At 43.4% G+C, this 13,842-nt stretch overlaps 1 pseudogene; it reads right to left on the bottom strand.

Annotated features, from left to right (window-relative positions):
- Window positions 1-13,842, bottom strand: part of LOC106561268 (WW domain-containing oxidoreductase-like) — a 289,940-nt pseudogene that overhangs the window by 182,370 nt on the left and 93,728 nt on the right.

The raw sequence follows: 13,842 nt of genomic DNA, 5'->3' as shown, positions 1-13,842 counted from the left end.
CTTATTCTAAAATGGATTAAATAAATACAAATCCTCATCAATATACAACACAATACCCCATAATGACAAAGCCAAAACAGGTTAAGAAATGTTTGCTAATTTATTACAAATAAAAACTGTAATACCTTATTTACATAAGTATTCCCTTTGCTATGAGACTCAAAATTGAGCTCATGTGTGTCCTGTTCTATTGATCATCCTTGAGATGTTTCTACAACTTGATTGGAGTCCACCTGTGGTCAATTCAATTGATTGGACATGATTTGGAAAGGCACTCACCTGTCTATATAAGGTCCCACAGTTGACAGTGCATGTCAGAGCAAAAACCAAGCCATGAGGTTGAAGGAATTGTCCGTAGAGCTCAGAGACAGGATTGTGTTGAGGTACAAATCTGGGGAAGGGTACCAAAAAATGTATGCAGCATTGAAGGTCTCCAAGAACACGGTGGCCTCCATCAAAATGGAAAAGGTTTGGAACCACCTACTCTTCCTAGAGCTGGTCGCCAGGATAAACTGAGCAATCGGAGAAGGGCCTTGGTCAGGAAGGAGACTATGAACCCGATGGTCACTCTGACAGAGCTCCAGAGTTCCTCTGTGGAGATGGGAGAACCTTCCAGAAGGACAACCATCTCTGCAGCACTACACCAAATCAGGCCTTTATGGTAGGGGCGGCCAGACGGAAGCCACTCCTCAGTAAAAGGCACATGGCAGCCCGCTTGGAGTTTGCCAAAAGGCACCTAAAGGGACTCTCAGACCATGAGAAACAAGATTCTCTGGTCTGATGAAACCAAGATTCAACTCTTTGACCTGAATGTCAAGCGTCACGTCTGGAGGAAACGTGGCATCATCCCTACGGTGAAGCATGGTGGTGGCAGCATCATGCTGTGGGGATGTTTTTCATCGGCAGGGACTGGAAGACTAGTCAGGATCGAGGCAAAGATGAAGTACAGAGATCCTTAATGAAAACCTGCTCCACAGCGCTCAGGATCTCAGACTGGGACAAAGTTTCACCTTCCTACAAGACAAGACCCTAAGCTTACAGTCAAGACAACACAGGAGTGGCTTTGGGACAAGTCTCTGAATGTCCTTGAGTAGCCCAGCCAGAGCCCAGACTTAAACCTGATCGAACATCTCGGAGAGACCTGAAAATATCTGTGCAGCAACACTCCCCATCCAACCTGACAGAGTTTGAGAGGATCTACAGAGAAGAATGGGAGAATGTCCCCAAATAAAGGTGTGTCCAAGCTTGTAGCGTCATACCCAAGAAGACTCAAGGCTGTAATTGCTGTCAAAGGTGCTTCAACAAAGTACTGAGTAAAGGGTCTGAATACTCATGTAAATGTGATATTTCACTTGTTTAGAGGAGGAGGAGATAGAGATGATTGGAGGAATAGTGATGTGGAGCGAGGAGGGAGGAGTGGAGGGAGGAGTGGAGGGAGAGGAGAGTAGAGTGGAGCGACAGGAGAGTGGAGGGAGAGGAGAGGTGGAGGGAGGAGTGGAGCGAGAGGAGAGTGGAGCGAGAGGAGAGTGGAGCGAGAGAAGAGTGGAGCGAGGAGTGGAGTGGAGCGAGAGGAGAGTGGAGCGAGAGGAGAGTGGAGCGAGAGGAGAGTGGAGGGAGGAGTGGAGCGAGAGGAGAGTGGAGCGAGAGGAGATGGAGCGAGAGGAGAGTGGAGCGAGAGGAGAGTGGAGGGAGGAGTGGAGTGAGAGGAGAGTGGAGGGAGAGGAGAGTGGAAGGAGGAGTGAGCGAGGAGTGGAGCGAGATGAGAGTGGAGGGAGGGATAGGAGAGTGGAGCGAGACGAGAGTGGAGGGAGGAGTGGAGCGAGAGGAGAGTGGAGAGTGGAGCGAGAGGAGAGTGGAGTGAGACGAGAGTGGAGGGAGGAGTGGAGCGAGAGGAGAGTGGAGCGAGAGTAGAGTGGAGGGAGAGGAGAGTGGAGTGGAGGGAGGAGTGGATCAGAGGAGAGTGGAGGGAGAGGAACATGAGGGAGAGAAGGAAGAAAAGGATGAGGGAGAGCAGGAAGAAGAGGAGGAAGGAGAGGAGGAAGAAGAGGATAAGGGAGAGAAGGAAGCAGAGGGAGAGGTGGAAGAAGAGGGAGGGGAAGACGGAGCGCACACACCCGAAACGCGAGCCTACGTTTCCATGGCGTCTCTGCCCCACCATTCACCACCATTCACCCTTGTACCACACAGCCTGGGCCTAAAGTGACAGTGGCAGTGGTTTTGGAGTTGTTTTTAAAAGTGGTAGGAACTTATATCTGTTCCAGAGCTTGACCATCTGATGAGCTTTTACAATGCTGGACGCACAGGCATAAAATGGTGGAAGTATGTGTTTTGGAGGATGCTCAACATTGCCATTATAAATGCATACATTGTGTGGGGGACCCTGCAAAGGCCCTTCTCAGAAACTGCAGGTACTGGACTCTGAAGGCCTTCAAAATGTAGCTTGTGCAGTCACTTTGTGATATGGCTAGTGGCAGGAATAGGGGAGCCAAGAGTGTTGTAACTGATTTGAAAGCAGGTTAAGTTTGAATGGCGCAAGAGAGGGTGTGTGGTGTGCATCCGGAGTGGACACAAGACAAAGAGTTGTAGATGTGTAGAAGCCTCCTTTGGGTGCTCTACGTGTTCTGTGCCACTTTGCAGGATGGGGCCGTGCTTCCAGAAGTTCCATGACATGTTGTAGGATAAATGCAAACACTAAAGTGGCATTGTGAAATATGAATTTGTCATACAAATCTTTTAGTCTCTGAACAGTTGTGGTGTTTTGTATCTTCTCTCTTTATCTATCTAATACAGTCACTTAATTGTTGTCAAAGTAGGCTTTACATCAGGCCTGGTCTGTACTAAATCTTACTGAGAGAGGTTACCTACATTTTGAAATAGTCTTTGAATAGTTGTTTGCTTTTTTACATTGAACAATTCTTACTTCTGTAACAATCAAATAGCCTACTTTCTGTAGGTTTTGAAATACTTTCTAAATATACTTTAGTCAAATGTACTACAATTTAAAAACTCTAGGGTGTTTTGTTGTGTTGAGTGTTAATCGGTTTTTGATAGTGTCTTTATAAAATGGAAGGCAAAATGAGTGTCACTCCTATTGACATGAATGTTAAAACTAAGTTAACTTGTAATTGTCATTTGTTCTTTGTTTTTGAGCTTTGTCTGTTTGTTTGAAATGTGTGTGAAAATTCTCAGTGATCTACAGCAGCGTCCTAGAATTATATTGGGGTCTAAAGGGAGTGATTTTGGGTACTGAAACCACTGTGCATGTGGAATTTACTTACTTACTTTAGACTAATGAACCTATTCAATCAAATGCTAAATATGGATACAATTATTTTTGAATGATCCAAAAAACATCAGATTGTTTTGCTTAGTGTTCCAATCAAATGAATAAATAAAATAAAAAATGTCACATGCTTGGTAAACAACAAGCGTAGACGAACAGTGACATGCTTACTTACATACCCTTCTCAACAATGCAGAGAGAGAGAGATAAGAGACATAATAGAAAGATAATAGCACAAGTAATAAATATGTGAGTAATGATAACTTGGCTACATACACAGGGTAACAGTACCGAGTTGATGTTTAGGGGTACGAGGTAATTAAGGTAGATTGGTAATTGATTGAATAGGTTCATTAGTGTAAAGTAAGTAAGTAACTGGATAGATAATAAACTGTAGCCGCAGAGAATGTGATGAGTAAAAGAGTTACATTTAGTGCATAAAGGGTCAATGCAGATAGTTCAATAGTTAACCAATAGCTACCCGGACTAACTATTTAGCAGTCTTGTTTAGCAGTCTTATGGCTTGTGGGTAGAAGCTGTTCAGGGTCCTGTTGGTTCCAGACTTAGTACATCGGTACCACTTGCCGTGCGGTAACAGAGAGAACAGTCTATGACTTGGGTGGCTGCAGTCTCTGACAATTTTTAGGGCCTTCCTCTGACACCACCTGGTATAGAGTTCCTGGATGGCAGAAAGCTTGGCCCTGGTGATGTACTGGGCCGTACGCACTACCCTCTGTAGCGCCTTGCAGTTGGATGCCAAGTAGTTGCCATACCAAGTGGTGATGCAGCCAGTCAAGATGCTCTCAATGGTGCAGCTGTGGAACATTTTGAGGACCTGAGGGCCCATGGAGAATCTTTTCAGCCTCCTGAGGGAGAAGAGGCATTGTCGTGCCATCTTCACAACTGTGCTGGTGTGTTTGGACCATGTTAATTCCTTAGGGATGTGGACACTGAGGAACTTGAAGCCCTCAATGCGCTCCACTACAGCCCTGACGATATGGACGGGGGTGTGCTGGGCTCTCTGTTTCCTGTAGTTCACGAACAGGTCCTTTGTCTTGCTGACATTGAGGGAGAGGTTGTTGTCCTGGTACCACCCTGCCAGGTCACTGACCTCCTACCTATAGGCTGTCTCATCTTGGTCGGTGATCAAGCCAACCACCATTGTGTTATCAGCAAACTTAAAGACAGTGTTGGTGTCGTGCGCGGCCACGCAGTCGTGGGTGAACAGGGAGTACAGAAGGGAACTAAGCACACACCCCGGAGGGGCCCCCGTGTTGAGGGTCAACGTGGCGGATGTGTTGTTGCCTACCCTTACCACCTGGGGCGGCCTGTCAGGATGTCCAGGAACTAGTTGCAGAGGGAGGTGTCATGACGTTGGCCTGTGGGTAAGATTTATGACCCCCCCATAAATACCTTTCTCCCTTCCCTCTCTCTCTGACTCTACTGAAGGACTATTGAATAGCCTTTGTTAAACATAGAGAGTCTGGGAACATCAAACAAGTGGGGGAAAGGAACAATATTTCAGTAATAGAACCAGTTGAAAATATGCGTTGGGACTTAAACAACCTGTTAGGGATAGGGGGCAGTATTTTCCGTCCGGATAAAAAACATACCCGATTTAATCTGGTTACTACTCCTGCCCAGAAACGAGAATATGCATATAATTAGTAGATTTGGATAGAAAACACTCTAAAGTTTCTAAAACTGTTTGAATGGTGTCAGTGAGTATAACAGAACTCATATGGCAGGCCAAAACCTGAGAAGATTCTATACAGGAAGTGCCCTGTCTGACAATTTGTTCTCCTTCTAGGGCATCTCTATCAAAAATACAGCATCTCTGCTGTAACGTGAGATTTGGCTCTCAGAAGGCGCCAGAAAGTGGAATGAGAGCTCTCCAGTCTCTGGGCGAAAAACAGCAGGGGTTTTTGTGAGTAGTCCTTCTGAGAACAATGACACTGGAGCGCGCGTGCACGAGACGACTCCATGTTTTACTTTCAGTGTTTGAACGAATACAACGTCGCCCGGTTGGAATATTATCGCTATTTTACGAGAAAATCGCATAAAAATGTATTTTAAACAGCATTTGACATGCTTCGAAGTACGGTAATGGAATATTTTTACATTTTTTGTCATGAAATGCGCCGGCGCGTCACCCTTCGGATAGTTACCTGAACGCATCGAACAAAACGGAGCTATTTGGATATAACTATGGATTATTTCGAACCAAAACAACATTTGTTGTTGAAGTAGAAGTCCTGGGAGTGCATTCTGACGAAGAACACCAAAGGTAATCCAATTTTTCTTATAGTAAATCTGAGTTTGTTGAGGGCCAAACTTGGTGGGTGTCAAAATAGCTAGCCGTGATGGCCGGGCTATGTACTCAGAATATTGCAAAATGTGCTTTCACCGAAAAGCTATTTTAAAATCGGACACCGCGATTGCATAAAGGAGTTCTGTATCTATAATTCTTAAAATAAATGTTATGTATTTTGTGAACGTTAATCGTGAGTAATTTAGTAAATTCACCGGAAATTTGCGGTGGGTATGCTAGTTCTGAGCATCACATGCTAATGTAAAAAGCTGGTTTTTGATATAAATATGAACTTGATTGAACAAAACATGCATGTATTGTATAACATAATGTCCTAGGAGTGTCATCTGATGAAGATCATCAAAGGTTAGTGCTGCATTTAGCTGTGGTTTTGGTTTTTGTGACATATATGCTTGCTTTGAAAATGGCTGTGTGATTATTTTTGGGAGGGTACTCTCCTGACATAATCTAATGTTTTGCTTTCGCTGTAAAGCCTTTTGAAATCGGACAGTGTGGTTAGATTAACGAGAGTCTTATCTTTAAAATGGTGTAAAATAGTCATATGTTTGAGAAATTGAAGTTATAGCATTTTTGAGGTGTTTGTATTTCACGCCACGCTATACTATTGGATATTGGTGAGGCGTTCCGCTAGCGGAACGTCTGTCCCTAACAGGTTAATGAATATGATGTCAGTTCGGTTGTCATCTGATTCATTATGACTGATGACAGGACGACATAAACTGTATCTGGGAAAGTCTACACATTATAGTTATCAGATTCACATGGAATTGTTGTGCAATTTAAATGGAATTTAAATGAAACTATTTGTGAAAAGATTAAACGTAATTTTAGCTTCCAAATGAGAGAATTGGGTTTTCATAAGGTTAGAGCTCTGCTCAATCAGTGGCCCGCCCCTGTGAAGAGACATGGGTTATAAACTATGAAACACACCCTTCTCTCCCTCCACTATATAAGCCCTTGACGAAAATGTAACCTGTTCCGAGGACGATGGTCCATACGTTAAAAAGGACTAACATGTCAACTACAGAACTAAGCCAACCTCAGCGTGAGCTTTGGTTGTGAATGGTATGAACTTTGAACTCTTATTCACTAAAGAAGTGAGACCTCCTAGTCGTTGAGTTAGCAACAGCAGCTGTAAACGTGGGCTAGGAAAGGACGGACGACGAATCCAGTCAACACACAATGAAGATAATACAACCTATCCAATTTACCACCAGAGACATTCTTCCGAGGACAGGAAGATCTCTGTTGGCCAACACGGCCAGCATCTACAACCAACCTACAGAAGCGCAGCTCTGAGTAAATATTTATTGCATTTTCCTTTTCCAAATGGGCGGTAATTTAGAATGCATAAGATACTGTATTTACGATAGCACAGCTTCTCCCTTTGTTCCTCAGTCTTCCCACTCTTTCATTTAAGCCCAACCCCCTCTCTTTGTGTAACAAGCCATCATACAGGTTCCGTCCACCAAGGATGTTTTCTGTATGATATAATTTGCATTCTGTGAATATGTAATTCTGTGTGATTAGTTAGGTATTTAGGAAATAAATAATTATACCCAATTTTGAAATAAGGTGACGATTAATATTGACTGCTATTGATGTAAAATATTACTAGGTCTTTCAGAGTTTATTCGGAAGGTAAGAGCTCTCTAAACACTCTTTCGTGGTGCCCCGACTTTCTAGTTAATTACATTTACATGATTAGCTCAATCAGGTAATATTAATTACAGAGAAAGGACTTTATAGAATAGCATGTCATATCACTTAATCCGGCATAGCCAAAGACCCGACAGAGGTGTTTAGTCCCAGGGTCCTTAGCTTGGTGATGAGCTTGGAGGGCACTATGGTGTTGAACGATGAACCATATTCAATTAACAGCATTTTCACATAGGTATTCCTTTTGTCCAGGTGTGAAAGGGCAGCGTAGAGTGCAATAGAGATTGCATCATTTGTGGATCTGTTGGGGCGGTATGTAAATTGGAGTGAGTCCATTCTGTCTGGGATGATGGTGTTGATGTGAGCCATGACCAGCCTTTCAAAACACTTCATGGCTACAGATGTGAGTGCTACGGGTCAGTAGTCATTTAGACAGGTTACCTTAGTGTTCTTGGTCACAGGAACTATGGTGGTCTGCTTGAAACATGTACAGTGAGGGAAAAAAGTATTTGATCCCCTGCTGATTTTGTACGTTTGCCCGCTGACAAAGAAATGATCAGTCTATCATTTTAATGGTAGGTTTATTTGAACAGTGATAGACAGAATAACAACAAAAAATCCAGAAAAACGAATGTCAACATTTTTATAAAATGATTTGCATTTTAATGAGGGAAATAAGTATTTGACCCCTCTGCAAAACATGACTTAGTACTTGGTGGCAAAACCCTTGTTGTCAATCACAGAGGTCAGACGTTTCTTGTAGTTGGCCACCAGGTTTGCACACATCTCAGGAGGGATTTTGTCCCACTCCTCTTTGCAGATCTTCTCCAAGTCATTAAGGTTTCGAGGCTTACGTTTGGCAACTCGAACCTTCAGCTCCCTCCACAGATTTTCTATGAGATTAAGGTCTGGAGACTGGCTAGGCCACTTCAGGACCTTAATGTGCTTCTTCTTGAGCCACTCCTTTGTTGCCTTGGCCGTGTGTTTTGGGTCATTGTCATGCTGGAATACCCATCCACGACCCATTTTCAATGCCCTGGCTGAGGGAAGGAGGTTCTCACCCAAGATTTTATGGTACATGGCCCCGTCCATCGTCCCTTTGATGCGGTGAAGTTGTCCTGTCCCCTTAGCAGAAAAACACCCCCAAAGCATAATGTTTCCACCTCCATGTTTGACGGTGGGGATGGTGTTCTTAGGGTCATAGGCAGCCTTCCTCCTCCTCCAAACACGGCGAGTTGAGTTGATGCCAAAGAGCTCCATTTTGGTCTCATCTGACCACAACACTTTCACCCAGTTGTCCTCTGAATCATTCAGATGTTCATTGGCAAACTTCAGACGGGCATGTATATGTGCTTTCTTGAGCAGGGGGACCTTGCGGGCGCTGCAGGATTTCAGTCCTTCACGGCGTAGTGTGTTACCAATTGTTTTCTTGGTGACAATGGTCCCAGCTGCCTTGAGATCATTGACAAGATCCTCCCGTTTAGTTCTGGGCTGATTCCTCACCGTTCTCATGATCATTGCAACTCCACGAGGTGAGATCTTGCATGGAGCCCCAGGCCGAGGGAGATTGACAGTTCTTTTGTGTTTCTTCCATTTGCGAATAATCGCAATAACTGTTGTCACTTTCTCACCAAGCTGCTTGGCGATGGTCTTGTAGCCCATTCCAGCCTTGTGTAGGTCTACAATCCTGTCCCTGACATCCTTGGAGAGCTCTTTGGTCTTGGCCATGGTGGAGAGTTTGGAATCTGATTGATTGATTGCTAGAAGCAAACTGAGATTAGGAGCACTCCCTTTAAGAGTGTGCTCCAAATCTCAGCTCGTTACCTGTATAAAAGACACCTGGGAGCCAGAAATCTTTCTGATTGAGAGGGGGTCAAATACTTATTTCCCTCAGTAAAATGCATATCAATTTATAAAATTTTTGACATGGGTTTTTCAGGATTTTTTGGTTGTTATTCTGTCTCTCACTGTTCAAATAAACCTACCATTAAAATTATAGACTGATCATTTCTTTGTCAGTGGGCAAACGTACAAAATCAGCAGGGGATCAAATACTTTTTCCCTCACTGTAGGTATTACAGACTGGGTCAGAGAGAGATAGAAAAGAACATGTCAGTGAAGACACTTGCCAGCTGGTCAGCACATGCTCTGGGTAGGCGTCCTGGTAATCCATCTGACCCTGTTGCCTTGTGAATGTTAACCTGTTTTAACCTGTTATGGCTAGGGGGGCAGTATTTTCACGGCTGGATAAAAAACGTACCCGATTTAATCTGGTTACTACTCCTGCCCAGTAACTAGAATATGCATATAATTATTGGCTTTGGATAGAAAACACCCTAAAGTTTCTAAAACTGTTTGAATGGTGTCTGTGAGTATAACAGAACTCATATGGCAGGCAAAAACCTGAGAAGATTTCATGCAGGAAGTGGCCTGTCTGACAAGGTGTCGTTCTTCTTGTCTCTGTTTATTGAAGAGTGAGGATCTTAGCTGTCCCGTGACACTTCCTACGGCTGCCATAGGCTCTCAGAAGGCGGCAAAATTCTGAATCGTGGCTTTGCAGGCTCTGGCTGAAACAAAGTAGCGCGTTTGGGTAGTGGCTGGTTACAGTACTGTGAGACTCAGGCTCGTGCCCGCGTCGACCGAAAGCTTTCTTTTCTTTCCTCTGTTTAGCTAAATGGACATTCCCGGTCGGAATATTATCGCTTTTTTATGCGAAAAATGGCATAAAAATGGATTTTAAACAGCGGTTGACATGCTTCGAAGTACGGTAATGGAATATTTAGATTTTTTTTGTCACGAATTGCGCCATGCGCACGACCCTGATTTACCATTTCGGTAACGCACGAACAAAACGCCGCTATTCGGATATAACGATGGATTATTTTGGACCAAACCAACATTTGTTATTGAAGTAGCAGTCCTGGGAGTGCATTCTGACGAAGACAACAAAAGGTAATCAAACTTTTATAATAGTAAATCTGATATTGGTGAGTGCTAAACTTGCCGGGTGTCTAAATAGCTAGCCCGTGATGGCTGGGCTATGTACTTAGAATATTGCAAAATGTGCTTTCACCAAAAAGCTATTTTAAAATCGGACATATCGAGTGCATAGAGGAGTTCTGTATCTATAATTCTTAAAATAATTGTTATGCTTTTTGTGAACGTTTATCGTGAGTAATTTAGTAAATTGCTAGTTCTGAACGTCACATGCTAATGTAAAAAGCTGTTTTTTGATATAAATATGAACTTGATTGAACAAAACATGCATGTATTGTATAACATAATGTCCTAGGTGTGTCATCTGATGAAGATCATCAAAGGTTAGTGCTGCATTTAGCTGTCTTCTGGGTTTTTGTGACATTATATGCTAGCTTGAAAAATGGGTGTCTGATTATTTCTGGCTTGGTACTCTGCTGACATAATGTAATGTTTTGCTTTCGCTGTAAAGCCTTTTTGAAATCGGACAGTGTGGTTAGATAAAGGAGAGTCTTGTCTTTAAAATGCTGTGAAATAGTCATATGTTTGAAAAATGGAAGTTTTTGTATTTTTGAGGAATTTGTAATTCGCGCCACGCCTATCATTGGATATTGGAGCAGGTGTTCCGCTAGCGGAACGTCTAGATGTAAGAGGTTAAAGGTCTTACTCACATTGACTACGGAGAGTGTGGAACCCTGGGGCAGTTCATTGCTACAGTAAAAGCTCATAGGAATAAACAGACATAACAGGTTACTTACAGTTTCTTGGTCTTGAAGGAGTCAGCGAACTCTCTGACACTGCGGAGAGAGGCCAGGTCCAACATCATGGCCTCCAACCTGGCCTTGTGCTGCAGAGAGAACAGACAACACACAATACGTTTATCATCCTCCTCCTCCTCATCAACATCATGAAGTTTGGTATGACACAAACACTAGCTCCTCCAGAAGCAACCATCTGCTGATGTTGAGTTAGACCAGACCGACTGCAGACGGCTCCAGATCTGATGAGACCTTATGACCACAGCTCAACTACAGCAGACAGGTTCACATCTCTCTCAGGCTGTTGATGGTTCCTGACATGCTCGTGGTTCTGTGTAAATGCTCGTGGTTCTGTGTAAATGCTCATGGTTCTGTGTAAATGCTCGTGGTTCTGTGTAAATGCTCGTGGTTCTGTGTAAATGCTCGTGGTTCTGTGTAAATGCTCATGGTTCTGTGTAAATGCTCATGGTTCTGTGTAAATGCTCGTGGTTATGTGTAAATGCTCATGGTTCTGTGTAAATGCTCGTGGTTATGTGTAAATGCTCGTGGTTCTGTGTAAATGTTCGTGGTTCTGTGTAAATGCTCGTGGTTCTGTGTAAATGCTCATGGTTCTGTGTAAATGCTCTTTTTATGGTTCTGTGTAAATGCTCGTGGTTCTGTGTAAATGCTCATGGTTCTGTGTAAATGCTCATGGTTCTGTGTAAATGCTCATTTCGTGGTTCTGTGTAAATGCTCGTGGTTCTGTATAAATGTTCATGGTTCTGTGTAAATGCTCGTGGTTCTGTGTAAATGCTCGTGGTTCTGTGTAAATGCTCGTGGTTCTGTGTAAATGCTCATGGTTCTGTCTGTCCATGTGTAGCTCATCACACACCATATGCTGGTGGACAGGGAGAGGAAAGGATGAGAGAAGCGGTGAACAATAGATGACTGTACAGCTGAATGCGTACCTGCATTTACACACCAAATACAGACTATTCATTATCTACTTTATCACACTGGATCAGTCTACAGACTATTCATTATCTACTCTATCACACTGGATCAGTCTACAGACTATTCATTATCTACTCTATCAGTCTGGATCAGTCTACAGACTATTCATTATCTACTCTATCACACTGGATCAGTCTACAGACTATTCATTATCTACTCTATCACACTGGATCAGTCTACAGACTATTCATTATCTACTCTATCAGTCTGGATCAGTCTACAGACTATTCATTATCTACTCTATCAGTCTGGATCAGTCTACAGACTATTCATTATCTACTCTATCAGTCTGGATCAGTCTACACACCCAGCTGATCCTGTCAGATATGTATTACCAGAGAGAGAGAGAAACCTTGGGGGAGGCAAGGGAGGCCCAACCAAATCATCACAAAACAAAAATAAAAATATATCACCTATTGGAAAGACACCACAAAAAATCTAAGTAAACTTCAATGTTATTTGGCTCTAAACAGACAGTAACATGGTAGCAGACTATCTGACCACTGTGACTGATACAAAACTGAGGAAAACACTGACTAGGTACAGACTCAGTGAGCACAGTCTGGCTATAGAGACCGGTCATCACAGACAAACCTGGCTTCCCAGAGAGGACAGGCTGGCTATAGAGACCGGTTATCACAGACAAAATTGGTTTCCCAGAGTGGACAGGCTGGCTATAGAGACCGGTCATCACAGACAAACCTGGCTTCCCAGAGAGGACAGTCTGGCTATAGAGACCGGTCATCACAGACAAACCTGGCTGTCCAGAGAGGACAGGCTGGCTATAGAGACCAGTCATCACAGACAAACCTGGCTGCCCAGAGAGGACAGGCTGGCTATAGAGACCGGTCGTCACAGACAAACCTGGCTTCCCAGAGAGGACAGGCTGGCTATAGAGACCGGTCATCACAGACAAACCTGGCTTCCCTGAGAGGACAGGCTGGCTATAGAGACCGGTCGTCACAGACAAACCTGGCTTCCCAGAGAGGACAGTCTGTGCTCACTCTGCTCCAGGGGAGAGGTAGAGACAGAGCTGCATTTCCTATTACACTGTAACAAATACTCAGACCTAAGAGAACATTTCTTTCCCAAAATTATAATTCAATACAAAGAATTTGAAACTATAAAAGATGAAGAAAAAATCAAATATTTATTGGGTGAAAAGCCAAAATGTTCAGTTTTGGAAGCCAAATATGTATCCTCCTGCCACAACCTGAGGGACAGCCAGTGAAAGTGCAATGTAATGTGGATAATATTTCCCATCTTGTTTTGTCTTTCATACCAGGTCATGTGTCTTCTCAGTCATGTTGACACTGGTCTACTACCATTGCTTTAATGTATTGTTGTTCTGATTAACATTGTTGTTGTTGTTAATGGTAATCCCATATCCACTACCACTATTATTATTGCTGTTGGTACCACCATTTATTTATATATATTTTTTTCGATATGTATACTTTGACAATGTAAGTAATAATGAACTTGCCATGTCAATGAATTGAATTGAAAGAGAGAGAGAGAGAGAGAGAGAGAGAGAGAGAGAGAGAGAGAGAGAGAGAGAGAGAGAGAGAGAGAGAGAGAAAGAGAGAGAGAGAGGAAGAGAGAAAGAGAGTGTAAATGTTCCGTCAGACTCATCCTCACACCTGAGAAAGACATCACTCCTGTGATCCCCACGGTCTGGGATTAGGAATATCAGTTATTCCTGATGCACACTTTCCCCGCTGTCCCTAGAGAACACTGTCAGCTCACATTACCCCAGGAAGAGTGTTCCACGCTCCGCTTTCCGATTCCGACTCCCTGACAGGCTTTCCCACATCTCATCTCTAACCCAGGAATGTCAT

Source organism: Salmo salar, chromosome ssa17, assembly GCF_905237065.1.
Source record: "Salmo salar chromosome ssa17, Ssal_v3.1, whole genome shotgun sequence".
NCBI classification, from domain to species: domain Eukaryota; kingdom Metazoa; phylum Chordata; class Actinopteri; order Salmoniformes; family Salmonidae; genus Salmo; species Salmo salar.
Note: the sequence above shows the minus strand (reverse complement) of the source record. Positions and strands in the feature narration are given on the sequence as shown.